Here is a 16598-nt window from a genome sequence, read left to right on the forward strand (position 1 = left end):
AACCAAGATAGTCACACACAAATCTGTTGCCATCCGGGTGCTGCGGGTGTCTGTTTGGGGGTAGGTTTGGCATCACTGGGGGACAGGGTGATGATGTCAGCAATAGCAATTTTGCCACAAACACTGTTCGCTGCAGCACGCACCAGATGACTACTCTCCTTGGGGCACCCAAAGGTGTCCCAGGCTGCTAAAATGTTGGCTGCTAAAAAAGTGGCAACCCTAGGCTCAGGTAAGTAAAATGGGGGGGCTGGGGGGCCGGTCACTGCCAGGTGTTTTTTCACCCTAATGCATAGGATGCATTAAGGTGCAAAAACACAAGGGTTTACAGCCCCTTTAATGTCACCAACATAAAGAAGCAATGTATCGAGGCCATTAAGTAGCAGTAACTGGGTCTTGTTGCTGTATGGAATATGCTGAACTCTTTGTAGTTATGAAAATCTGACAGTTTGTATATGAACTGACAGTCATCATTACACTGGATAATGCAATTATCCTATGAAGAAGACAGCTGATGATATGCTTACCACACAGCACAATTTCTAGCTTTTTATTTTGAACTCTCACTAATAGGACATATCAGCAATAAGGAAATGCAACAGCTTTAGCATGCTGATATGCAGCCCTGCGTTACATGAGGGCAAGCCACAAAGAACTATGTAAAAGGCGGGGCGAGGAATCAGCTTCCCTTGACAGTGAACAGGGAGACGGGACTGCTGCAAGTACTGTTTTATTTTAATGTGATCGTACATATGCATATCCAGTAATTTTCCATATTTGCAGACAAGCTCAACTGACAGAAGCAGGAAGCGAAGACAATGGCCTTTAGTATAACCTTTCCTTGATATCCTGATGGTGGGTTACAGTTCCTGATCTTGAACAAAACTCCTGATCTCGATGTTACAGCCCAGATGGAACGTGCAGAGATGTAAGTTACTGGAAAGCTTTTACACTATCGCCTGTGCTGTCTGGCAGCGTGTACTGTATGTACTATGGCAGCGTGTACTATATGTACTGTGGCAGCGTGCTCACTGCAGCAAGCAACTGAATGTCTTGTTTGTCCAGTAATGTGCACAAGAGAGAAGATTTCTATAGTTGTCCATAACTTAGACTTCTTCGAGGGATTACGTTTCTTTTTTTGTCACTCAATGATGCTTTAAGCTGATTGGTTTTTACCTTTGAATGAATTGTTTTGGTTTGGTTTGTGTTTATGTGATTCATACAGTAACTAGTGAGCGGCACGTTGCAAAACACTAAAGCCCCATACACACTATTAGATTTTCTGCAGATTTTTTTTATAATATGAGGTCAAACCTTAATGCCCCGTACACACGATCGGATTTTCCGACAACAAAACCGTGGATTTTTTTCCGAAGGATGTTGGCTCAAACTTGTCTTGCATACACATGGTCACACAAATGTTGGCCAAAAATTCCGAACGTGAGAACGCGGTGACGTACAAGACGTACGAAGAGCCGAGAAAAAGGAAGTTCAATTGCCAGTGCGGCTCCTTCTGCTTGCTTCGGAGCATGCATGAACTTTTGTGCGACGGACTTGTGTACACACGATCGGACTTTCCGACCACAAGTTTTGTTGTCGGAAAATTTGAGAACCTGCTCTCAAACATGTGTGTGCAGAAATTCCGACACCAAATGTTCGATGGAGTATACACACGGTCGGACTTTCTGACAACAAGCTCACATCCAACATTTCCCGTCGGAAAATCCGACCGTGTGTATGCGGCTTAAGAGTTTTTCAATTTGTTTGCAATCAGGCAGGCCCTTGCACTACATGGTTTTAGTAAGTTTAAAGACAAAAATCTGCAGAAAATCGAATAGTGTGTAGTATGGGGCCTTAAACAGGACTGGGCGTTATTTAGCAGCGTTAACAGATATGAATGGCTTTATATTAACCAGGGCGAACCTGCACTGGAAATAGACAGTTCTGGTAAGAAGAGGAGAATGTGGTCAGCTGCTGCAGAACATGACCCTGGCATCCACTTTACAAAATGAGTCTTATTAGTGTAAATCCAATTATTGTCATCATAAAGTTTTTAAAACGTTATTGCTACAGTAAGGGCTAGACTGTGTGGATGTATAATTTATACATGTGCATTTGTATATGATACAGAGTGATTAGTTCAAAGGATTGTGCCACAAGTCTTTAAAGACTAAAGCCTCGTACACACGATCAGATTTTCAGATGACCGTTCTGTGACGAAAATGTAAGTGTAGGATAGTTTTGCCTTAACAAGATGTGGTGTGATCTGTAGAAGTAGTGTAATTGTAGATGTAGTTTAATTCTGGGTTATTAACAATATAGTATTCAATGTCAGTCATGCACATATGTTCTTTCATTAGCATTTGAAAAGGCCAGAGCCAGTTTTTTCTAGGATCGAAGTGACACCTAGATGCCAATAAAAGTTCCCATTAGAGTAAACAGATTGCCACCATCCTGAGGCCTCAAAGAAAACTGCTAGTCATTTTGACTACATTGATCCGCAGGGGGCATTCCCAAGGCTCCGGACAGTCTGTAAGCTTTGATTAATATCAAGAGATCTAAGGAACCTATTTTATCTCTCATAAAAGCTAAAATAACGGCAGAGAGATGAAAATAATTCCTTTTGATCGTACACGTGATGGGTTACGTGTACATGCAACTCTGTATGTTTAGCAGGTGTGAAATCCTAGAAAACCACACAAAACCGTTATATGGCGCCTGATTGCAGCAGGCAGGCAGTGATTGGTACTGTTGCGATCAGACTGATGCGTTGGTATCGGAAATCCTATCCATGACCCAGCACTTAGCACCGTTGTGGGCCAATTTGACTCTGGTCATTTCAGAACACAAACGTTCTGTGGGCTGAGACAGGAACACCCCCCGGGGTTGATTGGCCAAGGGCTAGAGTCCAGCCCACATCCATATTTTACAAAAAAAAAATTGGGTAGCCTGAGATATGGACATTGTTCTTCCACGAAGCCAGTTCGAAACTGGGGAGTTCCCACATGTTCCAGTATGCTTCTACTAATGGATAGACTTTGGTAAAGTTTATTTCTGTTTTTATCCCTTTTTATTTCCATAGCAAATTGCCAATTTGTGTGCCTTTCTGCATTTTTTGTATCTTTTTTGGTAAATCCTTTTTCTTTGTATATCTTATATGCACTGCCCACTTTTGGGATAATAAATGATAAAATTAATAAGTGACTTCTGTGTACTAAGCTAGGACTTATATCTCTGGAGAGGTTGTTGTGTTTTAGTGCCTAAGTACTCGGTCTAAGTTACGTGCCAATCGGTATGCAATTGCACTGTGTGTTGGCAGATTGCATGCAGATTATAAGCTAACAGATCTGCCAGACGCAGATCTGTGTGTGTGGTGGCTCAGCAGACCAGTCCGCGGACAAACTGTTGGGTGGTGGTAGGCTATCATTTATTGTGTGTCTGGTGTGTGGGTGTGGGGACAGTGGGAAGAGTGATTAACACCAGGGTTCAAGCTTGCAGGATAGCTGGAGGAGCATTAGAAGTGTGTAGTAATTGCTAGAATGCTCCCCAACCCTTAGAGTGCACCAGATTGTATGTAAGATTTGTATCTGCCTGTGTGTGGTCAGCTAGCTGGATTGGAGTGGAGTCTCCCTCTAGTGGTGGCCAAAGGTAGTGCAGGCTGTGAAAGTACCACAACCAGTCTTACATGCTCAGTATAAGTTCCCCCTTATTCCCTTAGTTCCTCATATACCCCGGTCACGGAATGCACGTCGCAGTTAGTTAGTCGCCGTGGGTGTGTGAATTCGTGAAACTTTCATCCGTTTTTTGTTGCATGCTAGTCTCATGTTGAAAGTGAAGAGGTTACTCACCATACGAAAATTCTCATACGACCGAATTCAACTTCAGAACTGACGTAATGTTTTGAATTGTTTTGTATATGTTCTTCCGTTCCTGAGCAAGCTCTTAAAATTTTTTTCGGACAAAAACCTTACTAATTACGAAAAAATCAGATGTTGTGTTCACGTACGATTAAAATTTTATAGTCTGCACATCCAGCTTTTGTCGTACAAAAAAAATGGAATCGGTTGTCGAAAAGCACCATACTGACGATAGGAAAATCGGCAGATCGTTCGTCGGACGAAATTTTACTTCCAATATTCATATCGTGTGTACGGGGCTTTAGTCTACCTTTTGCAAACAAACAAAATGAAAATATAATAATAAATGCACCCACAGTTGCAGAAAGAAATGTACATTATTCTTTTTTTTTTTTTTTATGCACATGAGCCTACAAAATGCGGCACCTACAGTCAGCGTATCGTCGGTGCAATGCACAGGCCCCCTCCAGCTCCGTGTCCATACCATCTTTTCATTATGGAGCATCAATGGAATGTCAGTGCGGTGTTGTATTAATTAAATAGTGACAGATGGGAATCCATTCACAGAATGATTCTATTCATTCACAGATGTCTATTACAGCAACCACCAGGGCAAAGAGCCCCCGGATTCTGTAAGAGGAAGGGAAGGCCGTTTGGGGTTGGCTTCTTCACTTTGTTACATTCTACACCCTAAATATAAGTGTAACCTGTAACATGGTAAAAAAGGTGGTCTAACCTTAAAGAATTTACCAACTGGTTGTGTTTTTTTTTTTTTTTCACTTTTGTTTTGTCGTGAACAGTTGAGCTGGTGACACACTAGTAGAATTTTGTTCAAAAACTTTTAAACAGTGAAGAGAAAATTCAAAGAAGCAAGAAGGACATTTTTTCTCAAACTATTGAACTTCTAACACTAAATGGGGTTTTTGTTGGGAAAATTCACTCCAAAATCTAATGTTAAAAGAAAATGTTCTTTAAAATACTTTTGAATGACATTTGTAAAGTCATCAAACGTACTGATGGTCATACAAATATTCATATGAACGTATATTCAAAAATCTACTAGTGTACGGCCATCTTAAGGCTAGGGCTATCCCAGCAATTAGACGTATTTATTACGTAAGTAAGCCTCGGTTCACACCAGAGGCGGCACGACTTGCAGGTCGCCTCACCGAGGCGACCTGCACACGACTGCCGGGGCGACTTGCAAAACGACTTCTGTATAGAAGTCTATGCAAGTCGCCCCAAAGTTGTACAGGGACCTTTTTCTAAGTCGGAGTGACTTGCGTCGCTCCGATTAGAACGGTTCCATTGTACTGAACGGGACGCTACTTGTCAGGCGACCTAGGTCGCCTGACAAGTCGTCCCAGTGTGAACCGAGGCTAAGGCAGTCACCCTGTCACACTGAAATCAATGTCCTGCTAACAAGATGACTGGCAATGAGCGGGCAAAATTTCTCAGTGACAAAAGCATTGGGGTTGTTTTACTAAAGGCAAAAAGGTACATGCAGGTTGGAAACTGGTCATTTTATTCTTGCTTCACATTTTCCCTTAAGAACTTCAGCTCCGGAAGGTTTTACCCCTTCCTGACCAGGGCATTTTTTGCGATACAGCACTGTGTTGCTTTAACTGACAGTTACGCGGTCGTGCAATGCTGTACCCAAACAAATTCATGACCCCTTTTCTCCACAAATAGAGCTTTCTTTTGGTGGTATTTGATCACTGCTACGGTTTTCATTTTTTGCGCTTTAAACAAACAAAAACCGACAATTTTTTGAAAAAAAAAAAAACATTATTTTTTTACTTTCTGCTATAAAACACATCAAATAAAAAAATTAAAAAATTATATTTCTTCATCAATTTAGGCCTATATGTATTCTGCTACATATTTTTGGTAAAAAATCCCAATATTGATTGGTTTGCGCACATGAAAACCCCTGTTTTTAATGCAGACTGTTGGACAAGTTAATTTGGTCTGTTGGCCGACTGGTTGGTGAGTTGAGCTATGGCACTGGTTCTCAACTCCTGTCCTCAGGACCCACTAACAGGCCAGGTTTGCAAGATAACTGAAATACATCACAGGTGATATAATTTGCTGCTCAGTGATTGCAGTATTCTAGTCTGCATCTCCCCAAGGTAATACTTAAAATCTGGCCTGTTGGTGGGTCCTGAGGACAGGAGTTGAGAACCACTGAGCTATGGAATGTTCTGTTTTTGTCTTTCATGTGATTGCTCTTCCATGTGCTCCTTGCTGTGAAGGCCAGTTATAGGTGGGGGCAGGGGCCATTTGTTTTTTACTGGTGTAAATATGGTCTGGGGACACACTGTACACCTTTGCTGCCATTGTGCTCTTGCTGGGTGTCCAGTGTGCTCCTCTTCCTTTAAGGGGGATTGGGCTGCCTCCAGGCCCACCTGCCCCTCCTCTATTCATTTAATGCATGTGCTTCCATCGTGGAGACGCTTATAAATCGTTAGGACTGCAAGCATACACAGGGTGCTGTGAAGAGGCCTTGCAGCTTATGCATGCTTTGGCAAATTCATGCTAACTAAACCCCAACAGACTGTTGGACAGGTTAATTGGGTAAGTTGGCAGACTGGTTGGTGAGTTGAGCTATGGAATGTTCTGTTTTTGTCTTTCATATTATACATTGTTTATGTTTAACCAGCAGTTTGAACAAAAGAAAATGCCTTGATTCCACACATTCAAGGTAGATGGGAGAATCACTCCGGTTGTCGTTATGTATTCTGACAGCAGGGAGACTTCCCTGCCATCATAATACAATGATGAGTATTGATCAGTATATCTAGCTATAGCACTAATCGTTCTGGAAAAACCCAACATGCTGGTTGTACACAAGTTGTTCGATAAATCAGCTTGTGTACAACCAGCCTGCCCATACATGGATCAAAATATGGTCAGTCCCTGCTGAACTGGCCAATTTTCCATTCATGTATAACCAGCTATAGATAGCTAGAAAGCTGATAACATTGTTTGAGATTTAACTGCAATACATAATAAAAGTACATTGAATCAACAGGTATGTGTCTGTGCTTGCAATAAATGTACTTAGTCTGAAAAAAGAAAACCATTGCAGTCACTACATCCAAGGTCTGGTAGGCTGGTATATTCATTTTTGCTTGGATCTAGATATACTGTTAACCACGTTACATGAAAATAATCATGGCTTGCAAACTAAGGGCCTAGTGACAATTAGGGATGGGCTGTCTGTTCGGGTCGAACATGAGTTCAACTTGAACATTGGCTGTTCGCCCGTTCGCCGAATAGCGAACAATTTGGGGTGTTCGCGGCAAATTCGAAAGCCGCGGAACACCCTTTAAAAGTCTATGGGAGAAATCAAAAGTGCTAATTTTAAAGGTTAATATGCAAGTTATTGTCATAAAAAGTGTTTGGGGACCCGGGTCCTGCCCCAGGGGACATGTATCAATGCAAAAAAAGTTTTAAAAATGGACGTTTTTTCAGGTGCAGTGATTTTAATAATGCTTAAAGTGAAACAATAAAAGTGAAATATTCCTTTACATTTCATACCTGGGGGGTGTCTATAGTATGCCTGTAAAATGGCGCATGTTTCCCGTGTTTACAACAGTCCAAGAGCAAAATGACATTTCTAAAGGAAAAAAAAGTAATTTAAAAGTACTCGCGGCTATAATGAATTGTCAGGTCTCTGCAATACATATAAAAGTCATTGAAAAAAACGGCATGGGGTTCTCCCACAGTGCATTACCAGGCCCTTTGGGTCTGGTATGAATATTAAGGGGAACCCCGAACCAAAATTGGGGAAAAAAAAAATGTGCGGGTGTCCCCCCAAATTCCATACCAGGCCCTTCAGGTCTGGTATGGATATTAAGGGGAACCCTGCGCCAAAATTTAAAAAAAAATGGCGTGGGGGTGCCCTTCAAAATCCAGACCCTTCAGGTCTGGTATGGATTTTGAGGGGAGCCCCGCGCCAAAATGTAAAAAAAAATGGCGTGGGTGTCCCCCTAAAAATCCATACCAAACCCTTATCCGAGCACGCAACCTGGCAGGCCGCAGGAAAAGAGGGGGGACGAGAGAGCACCCCCCTTGAACCGTACCAGGCCACATGCCCTCAACATGGGGAGGATGTCCCCATGTTGATGGGGACAAGGGCCTCATCCCCACAACCCTTGCCCGGTGGTTGTGGGGGTCTGCGGGTAGGGGGCTTATTGGAATCTGGAAGCCCCCTTTAACAAGGGGACCCCCAGATCCTGCCCCCCCCCTGTATGAAATGGTAATGGGGTACAAATGTAGCCCTACCATTCCACAAAAAAAGTGTCAAAAATGTTAAAAAAGACGAGACGGTTTTTGACAATTCCTTTATTAATGTCTTCTTCTTTCCCCACTTCTTCCTCCATCTTGTTCTTCCCCCGCTTCTTCCTCTACTTCTTCCTCCGATCCTCTGCTTCTTCCTTCGTTCTTCTCGTCCACATCTTCCTCCGGCTTCTTCTTCCCGCTTCGTTCTTCGGACGATCCGCATCCATGGGAGGTTCCCGCTGTGTGACGTTTCTGTTCTTCTGACAGTTCTTATATAACTGAGGGCGGGGCCACCCGGTAGCACCCCCAAAGCACCCTCCCAATGTTGAGGGCATGTGGCCTGGTATGGTTTAGGAGGGGGGGTGCTTTCTCGTCCTCCCCTCTTTTCCTGCGGCCTGACAAGTTGCCTGCTCGCATAAGGGTCTGGTATGGATTTTTGGGGGGACCCCATGCCATTTTTTTTTTTACTTTTGGCGCGGGGTTCCCCTTAAAATCCATACCAGACCTGAAGGGCCTGGTATGGAATTTGGGGGGACCCCCACGCATTTTTTTTTTTCTTTTTAATCTTGGCTCGGGGTTCCCCTGTGGGGGAATCCCATGCCGTTTTTATCACTGACTGATCATTCATTATAGCCGCGAGTACTTTTAAATGACTTTTTTTCCTTTAGAAATGTCATTTTGCTCTCGAACTGTTGTAAACATGGGAAACATGCGCCACTTTACAGGCATACTACAGACACCCCCCAGGTACGAAATTTAAAGGAATATTACACTTTTGTTGTTTCACTATAGGCTTTATTAAAATCACTGCTCCCGAAAAAACGGACATTTTTAAAACTTTTTTTTGCATTGATACATGTCCCCTGGGTCAGGACCCGGGTCCCCAAACACTTTTTAAGACAATACCATGCATATAAGCCTTTAAATTAGCACTTTTGATTTTTCATGTTCGTGTCCCATAGACTTTAACGGTGTTCGAATGTTCGAACTAATTTTTTGCCTGTTCGCATGTTCTGATACGAACCAAACCGGGGGGTGTTCGGCCCATCCCTAGTGGCAATATCATCCCTTCCAATTTTCTGATAAAGGGGAATCTTTTAAGGTAATTCACAGAGCATCTTTATTTGAGGCACACAGCTGTAATTTTCAAATCTCATTGGACTCCTCCGCAAATAATGTAGCTACCACTTTATTGAAAATTAATCAGGTGTGTTAGCTTGGTGAATTTAAAGGCAAAGGTACACCCCTACCATGCCTCCAATGACATGGTCCACAAAGCATAAATACACGCAAATTGATTAAACTCAATCTTACTCTTTTTACCACTTCCTGTGCAATAAGTTTAAGGCTGGTTTAAATGATTAGTGTAGTATAATGCCTTGTACACACGATCGGACATTCCGACAAGAAAATCCATGTTTTTTTTTTCCGATGGATGTTGACTCAAACTTGTCTTGCATACACACGGTCACACCAAAGTTGGTCGGAAATTCCGAACGTCAAGAACACGGTGATGTACAACACGTACGACGAGCCGAGAAAAATGAAGTTCAATAGCCAGTGCGGCTCTTTTGCTTGATTCTAAGCATGCGTGGCACTTTGTGCGTCGGAATTGTGTACACACGATCGGAATTTACGCAAACGGATTTTGTTGTCGGAAAATTTGAGAACCAGATCTCAAATTTTGTGCGACGGAAATTCCGATGGAAACTGTCCGATGGAGCCTACACACGGTCGGAATTTCCGACAAAAGGCTCCCATCGAACATTTTCCATTGGAAAATCCGACCGTGTGTACGGGGCATTACACTTTTGGTAGCTATACAGTACCCATTTTTTATAGAGGTCATCAGATCAAGAAAAAGAACAACTGAGGGCAAAGCATTTAACAGACTTTGAACAGTTTTCTTCACATCAATAATGGCTTCCTGTACAGATGAAATATAATGGTGGCCACCATGGACCTTTTTTTAAAAAAATTCTAGTTGCCTAGATTTCATGCTGAACCAGGGGCTTCAGTATATTTTATACCCCTTACCTGGAGCAACAGTACAGTTTTCAAACCCCATGACCGCTGCAACGGGCTGTGTGGATGGTGAAACTGTATCACCCACAGAAGTAAATGCAGTGGGGACCAGGGGAGAGGTGGGTACTGGGGAAGTTGTAGGGTGTTAGTTATGAAAAGGTGAACTAACCCTTTAACCTGCCACATACTTATTTCAGGACAGTGATTCAAAGTATTGAAACCATAGATAGCCAGGTAACTGTGAATGCTCGTTAAAGCCTAACATTGAGGACCTCTTTCCCTTTGAGGCCCTTGCTAGCTATACGTCATACATTTTCTTTACATTTTTTTATGTATTTTGGATGGTCACTTGACCAACTGGAACATTTTCCTGATGTGATCACATCTCTGCCTCAATAAACTGTAAGTGCACGGACCCATGTTAAGGCTTCCATGACACCCGCCACACTTTTCTCAGTCTTGTGGGTTGAGTGGCACTAGGTGTTATTAAACCTACAAGATAAAGGACATCTTTTTTTTTTTTTTTTAAGGAATCTGTGCTGAGACAAATTTGGGGAGCACCAATACTTAACTCCTTCTGAAAATACTTGACGCCAGGAAGCAATGTTGATCGTTAAAAATGTATACAGCCTGTGGAGTTACAATAAAGCCATACTTGTTCTAGGTGAATTCTAGGTGAGTGACTCAAGAAATATTGAAGAAGATGGGGTCTGTAATGGCAGCCTCTACCTTCCTCTGAACAGGTTGCCTTTAAAGCACTCTTCAGCTCTAGTGTGGGAATGGTGAATACAGATCTATGTGAAGCTATGCAAATCTGCTCTAGTCTGATGTGAATGTAAGGAGATCTTAATGTTCTGACCTTCAAAGCATAGGCATAGTTTAGGCTGCATTCATGCTGTTAAATGCATATTAATATACCTTATCATGCACATTAATGTGCAAAACACGTGTGGTATGTTGTCATTTATTTCTGGTATGGATTTTGAGGGGGACCCCCACGCCATTTTTTTTTTTTTTAATTTTGGCGCGGGGTTCCCCTTAATATTCATACCAGACCTGAAGGGCCTGGTATGGAATTGGGGGGGACCCCCCCGCATTTTTTTTTAATCTTGGCTCGGGGTTCCCCTGTGGGGGAATCCCATGCCGTTTTTATCAATGACTGACAATTCATTATAGCCGCGAGTACTTTTAAATTACTTTTTTTCCTTTAGAAATGTAATTTTGCTCTCGAACTGTTGTAAACACGGGAAACATGCGCCACTTTACAGGCATACTATAGACACCCCCCAGGTACGAAATTTAAAGGTGAATTCTAAGCATAGGCATAGTTTTGGCTGCATTCATGCTGTTAAATGCATATTAATATACCTTATCATGCACATTAATGTGCAAAACACGTGTGGTATGTTGTCATTTATTTTCTATGACAAACCATCATGCATACATTGGCAAAATAAACATATACATTGTCTTGTGATGCACTGGAAAAAATGAGGCAGACACACATTTTTTGACTCATGGACATGCACTCAGGACTCATTAAAATGAATGGGCATATGCAATGCAAAATACATTGGCATGCCAATAAAAGTGTCTGTTGGTTTATTTCTGACTTATAATTGGATACTCTGGCTGGCATTAACACATGTATTGTATCTCCAGTAGAAGCAGACTGTAAACATTGCTTGGTCTTGTGCAGGTCACAACAATGAGATCTCTCTGTGTTTGCAGAGGTTTTGATAAGGAAGGGAAAGGTTGTATACAACTGCCTTTATTTTGAAATGAAACTATTTTATTATGCTACAGCTAGTACTTCATTGAAGATCTGTATCCAGCACACCAAGACTAGAGCTGAAGAGTACTTTAAAGGCTTTCAAAAAAGCTGTTTAAAACTGGCTAAATACTACAATCCCTGAATAAAGAATACCTGGATGTTGAAGACAAGAAACATCAGATCTGTACAGGTGCCTATAGGGTGGACTGACTGGCTAAGCCTGCTTAGTAGACTCTTGCAAAACAAGCTATTTATGTATAGTTCATTCTGGGAAGTGTCTGTACTCTTGTTCAGTACAGACTAGATGATACGATATGAGTCTGAAATGATTACCTAAGGATAAAGGTTAAGTTATAAATATTAGAATTTCATTATTATTCTTTAGTTATTAAATGGTAACATATTACTACCACTAGCAAGCACATCTGATCAAGGGCCAGGGCAGCTTACATTTCAAGTCATTGCAATATTTACATGTAGCATGGTTCTGTTCATTACAAATTATACCTTGTCAAACATACTGTAGGCCTATTGAAAGAGGATCTTTACCATGGTACTTCAAAAGTAAAAGTCAGCAGCTATAAATACTGTAGCTTCTGACTTTTAAAAAACACATACCTACCAGTCCAAGAAGTCCAGTGCTGGCCTCCTATAACCTGAAGTCGTCATAGTTTCATTCCCGCATTGATATCTTGGTTTCTGGAACCAGCAGTGACTTCCTGGTCGGTCATAGCTGACCCCCTACCATGTTGACTGGAGGAGACTGTTTAGAAGCCTGCTGTTTGTGGGATGGAAGGAGGGGTCAACTTAATGTCACGCTCAGCACTCCAAATAGGAAAAGTTCAGGGCACTGTAGAATTATCTTTCCACGATCACCCCTATGATGTCCCAGTCCTAGATGAGGACTGAAGTAGTGGGAGTATGTCTAAATGGGAGGCTGGAATTATCACATGGTTACAAAAAACAGTTACATTCCTGGTACATGCCAGGAATGTACAGTAACTGTCTCATTGGGGTTGATATACTAAAACTGGAGAGTGCAAAATCTGGTGCAGCTCTGCATAGAAAGTAGCGTTTCTTTCTTTTTTTTTGTGAAAGCTTTATTTAACAAGCTGAAGTTAGAAGCTGATTGGCTACCATATTTTGCGCTCTACAGTTTTAGTAAACCAACCCCATTGGTTGTTTTCTCAGCCAAACTGCCAGACCACCTAACGGCTGGTGTCATAAATTATCACATCATCATGATCTAGCATCATGGCAGTTGAAAATCAAACAGAGGCCAAGATAGCAGCTCCCTTGGCGGAAAAGGATTGGAGAGGTTAGATCCACTTTAACCACCTCAATACAGGGCACTTTCACCCCCTTTTTCAGCTTTTTCAGCGCTGTCCCACTTTGAATGACAATTGCGCGGTCATGCTACACTGTAACCATGTGAAATTTATATAATTTTCTTTACACAAATAGAGCTTTCTTTTGGCAGTATTTAATCTCTGCTGTTTTTTTAATTTCTTATCGGCTTTTCATCGGCTTTTTATAGAGATCGAGGTCGAGCGTTTTGCATTTCCGGGTAGGAAGGCGTGCATGCCCAGCTGTGCTGTCACTTGCTCCAGCACATGTCGATCACCTGTTCCCATCCAATGATTTATGGCAGGGACCCGCCGATCTTCGAGTGACAGGAGAGAGCTTTGTGTATGTAAACAACACAAAGCTCTCTTCTGACATCAGCGATGTGCCGGTTTGTGTTTCCCCGCAAAGCAGGGAATAAAAACCGGAACATCCCTTAGTAAAAGCACCACACAGTACAGTGTCATTAGTACAGTGTCAGTTAGCCAGTTCCCACAAAGTGTCAGTGTCAGATAGTCCGCCATCCTGCTCTATGGCGCTGATCACCGCCATTACTAGTATATAAAAAAAAAAATCAATAACAATTCTGTATATATCTCATAGTTTGTAGGTGTTATAACTTCCACGCAAACTAATCAATATACACTTATTGGAATTTTTTTTTAACAAAGACATGTAGCAGAATATATTTTGGCCTAAATTTATTTTTAATTTTTTTTTTTATTGGATATGTTTTAGAACAGAAAGTAAACAAATTGTTTCTTTTTCAAAATGTATGCTCTTTTTTCATTTATAGCGCAAACAATGAAAAAAAACAGAGGTGAATCAAATACCACCAAAAGAAACCTCCATTTTATGGGGAAAAATTATATTCATTTTGTTTGTGCACAGCATTGCATGACCACGCAATTACCAGTTAAAGTAGTGCAGTGCCAAATGGTCATGAAGGGGGTAACACTTTCTGGAACTGAAGTGGTTAATATTGATATTTACTGCATCTGTATCTACTGTTTGTGTGACATTCACATAAGCTTTGTTTTCTAGTGAAACCTGATCTTTCATTGACAGGGTAGGCTATACAATCCCAGACACATAAATGCAAAGCAATTCGACATTGGGAGAATTGTCTTCTTCCTGCTTTCTGAGTAGTGACAGTGAATTTGAATCATAGCTCCAAACTGTCCCTGATATCAAGGAACTGCCCCTCATTCAGAACAAAGTACCTCTGTCCCTTTTTCCTCCGATATTTTTCCCTCATTTTGGTCTGATCTATACTGTATAGTTGTATATAAAATGCACTATTTATTTTTTAAAAAGAGTTTCCCAGTGCTAAACCTTTCATCCAATTTCTAAATTGCTGCACTTGTAAATGTCAAAAGCCAATACGAAGGAATAGTATAGGTAAAAAAAAAGCACTTGTGAGTTTAATCATTTTGTTTGTACAATTCTCCTTCAAGGAGGGCATGGCAGGGGGTGTGTCCTATGTCTATATACTTTTGCTAATAGGTGTCCCTCATTCCCATCTCAGAAGGTTGGGAAGTATGTTGAATGAAGAAAATGTGGGTTCTGCTGAAGAACATTGGTACACTGTAAATATCCAACAGGGAAAGAGGGACCTTCTGTTAAAGGTAAAGTATAATTAATATATGAAAAATAGAAGAACCTTGCACTATGAAATTACTAAGTGAACTAATTCTAGAAAAATATAAATATATACAGTATCTCACACAAGTGAGTACACCCCTCAAATTTTTGTAAATATTTTATTATATCTTTTCATGTGATAACACTGAAGAAATGACACTTTGCTACAATGTAAAGTAGTGAGTGTACAGCTTGTATAACAGTGTAAATTTTCTGTCCCCTCAAAATAACTCAACATACAGCCATTAATGTCTAAACCGCTGGCAACAAAAGTGAGTGCACCTCTATGTGAAAATGTCCAAATTGGGCCCAATTAGCCATTTTCCCTCCCCGGTGTCATGTGACTCATTAGTGTTACAAGATCTCAGGTGTGTTAAATTTGGTATTATCGCTCTCACTCTCTCATACTGGTCACTGGAAGTTCAACATGACACCTCATGGCAAAGAACTCTCTGAGGATCTGAAAAAAATAATTGTTGCTCTACATAAAGATGGCCTAGGCTATAAGAAGATTGCCAAGACCCTGAAACTGAGCTGCAGCATGGTGGCCAAGACCATACAGTGGTTTAACAGGACAGGTTCCACTCAGAATAGGCCTCGACATGGTCAACCAAAGGAGTTGAGTGCATGTGCTCAGCGTCATATCCAGAGGTTGTCTATGGGAAATAGATGTATGAGTGCTGCCAGCATTGCTGCAGAGGTTGAAGGGGTGAGGGGTCAGCCTGTCAGTGCTCAGACCATACGCCGCACACTGCATCAAATTGGTCTGCATTGCTGTTGTCCCAGAAGGAAGCCTCTTCTAAAGATGATGCACAAGAGAGCCCGCAAACAGTTTGCTGAAGACAAGCAGACGAAGGACATGGATTACTGGAACCATGTCCTGTGGTCTGATGAGACCAAGATAAACTTTTTTGGTTCAGATGGTGTCAAGCGTGTGTGGCGGCAACCAGGTGAGGAGTACAAAGACAAGTGTGTCTTGCCTACAGTCAAACATGGTGGTGGGAGTGTCATGGTCTGGGGCTGCATGAGTGCTGCCGGCACTGGGGAGATACAGTTCATTGAGGGAACCATAAATGCCAACATGTACTGTGAGTCTGTGACATACTGAAGCAGAGCATGATCCCCTCCCTTCAGAGACTGGGCTGCAGGGCAGTATTCCAACATGATAAGGACCCCAAACACACCTCCATGATGACTACTGCTTTGCTAAAGAAGCTGAGGGTAAAGGTGATGGACTGGCCAAGCATGTCTCCAGACCTAAACCCTATTGAGCATCTGTGGGGCATCCTCAAACGGAAAGTGGAAGAACGCAAGGTCTCTAACATCCACCAGCTCCGTGATGTCATTATGGAGGAGTGGAAGAGAACTCCAGTGGCAACCTGTGAAGCTCTGGTGAACTCCATGCCCAAGAGGGTTAAGGTAGTGCTCTAAAATAATCGTGGCGACACAAAATATTAACACTTTGGGCCCAATTTGGACATTTTCACTTAGTGGTGTACTCACGTTTGTTGCCAGCGGTTTAGACATTAATGGTTGTGTGTTGAGTTATTTTGAGGGGACAGCAAATGTACACTGTTATACAAGCTGTACACTCACTACTTTACATTGTAGCAAAGTGTCATTTCTTCAGTGTTGTCACATATATAATAAAATATTTACAAAAATGTGAG

At 41.7% G+C, this 16598-nt stretch overlaps 1 protein-coding gene across 5 annotated transcripts in view; it reads left to right on the forward strand.

Annotated features, from left to right (window-relative positions):
• The first annotated feature begins 625 nt into the window (after nt 1-625).
• Nucleotides 626-16598, forward strand: part of IL15 (interleukin 15) — an 88751-nt gene continuing 72778 nt past the window's right edge. Inside the window, exons 1-2 of one of the 5 annotated variants that reach the window (XM_073604224.1) lie at nt 626-925; nt 10697-10841. The gene's annotated coding sequence lies outside the window, so the exon portion shown is untranslated. Of the gene's footprint in view, nt 926-2932; nt 3039-10696; nt 10842-16598 lie in introns of those variants that run through there. The other 4 variants (XM_073604207.1, XM_073604244.1, XM_073604235.1 and 1 more) reach the window with 4 other exon arrangements.

The sequence above is a fragment of the Aquarana catesbeiana genome, linkage group LG01 (assembly GCF_042186555.1).
Source record: "Aquarana catesbeiana isolate 2022-GZ linkage group LG01, ASM4218655v1, whole genome shotgun sequence".
NCBI lineage: Eukaryota > Metazoa > Chordata > Amphibia > Anura > Ranidae > Aquarana > Aquarana catesbeiana.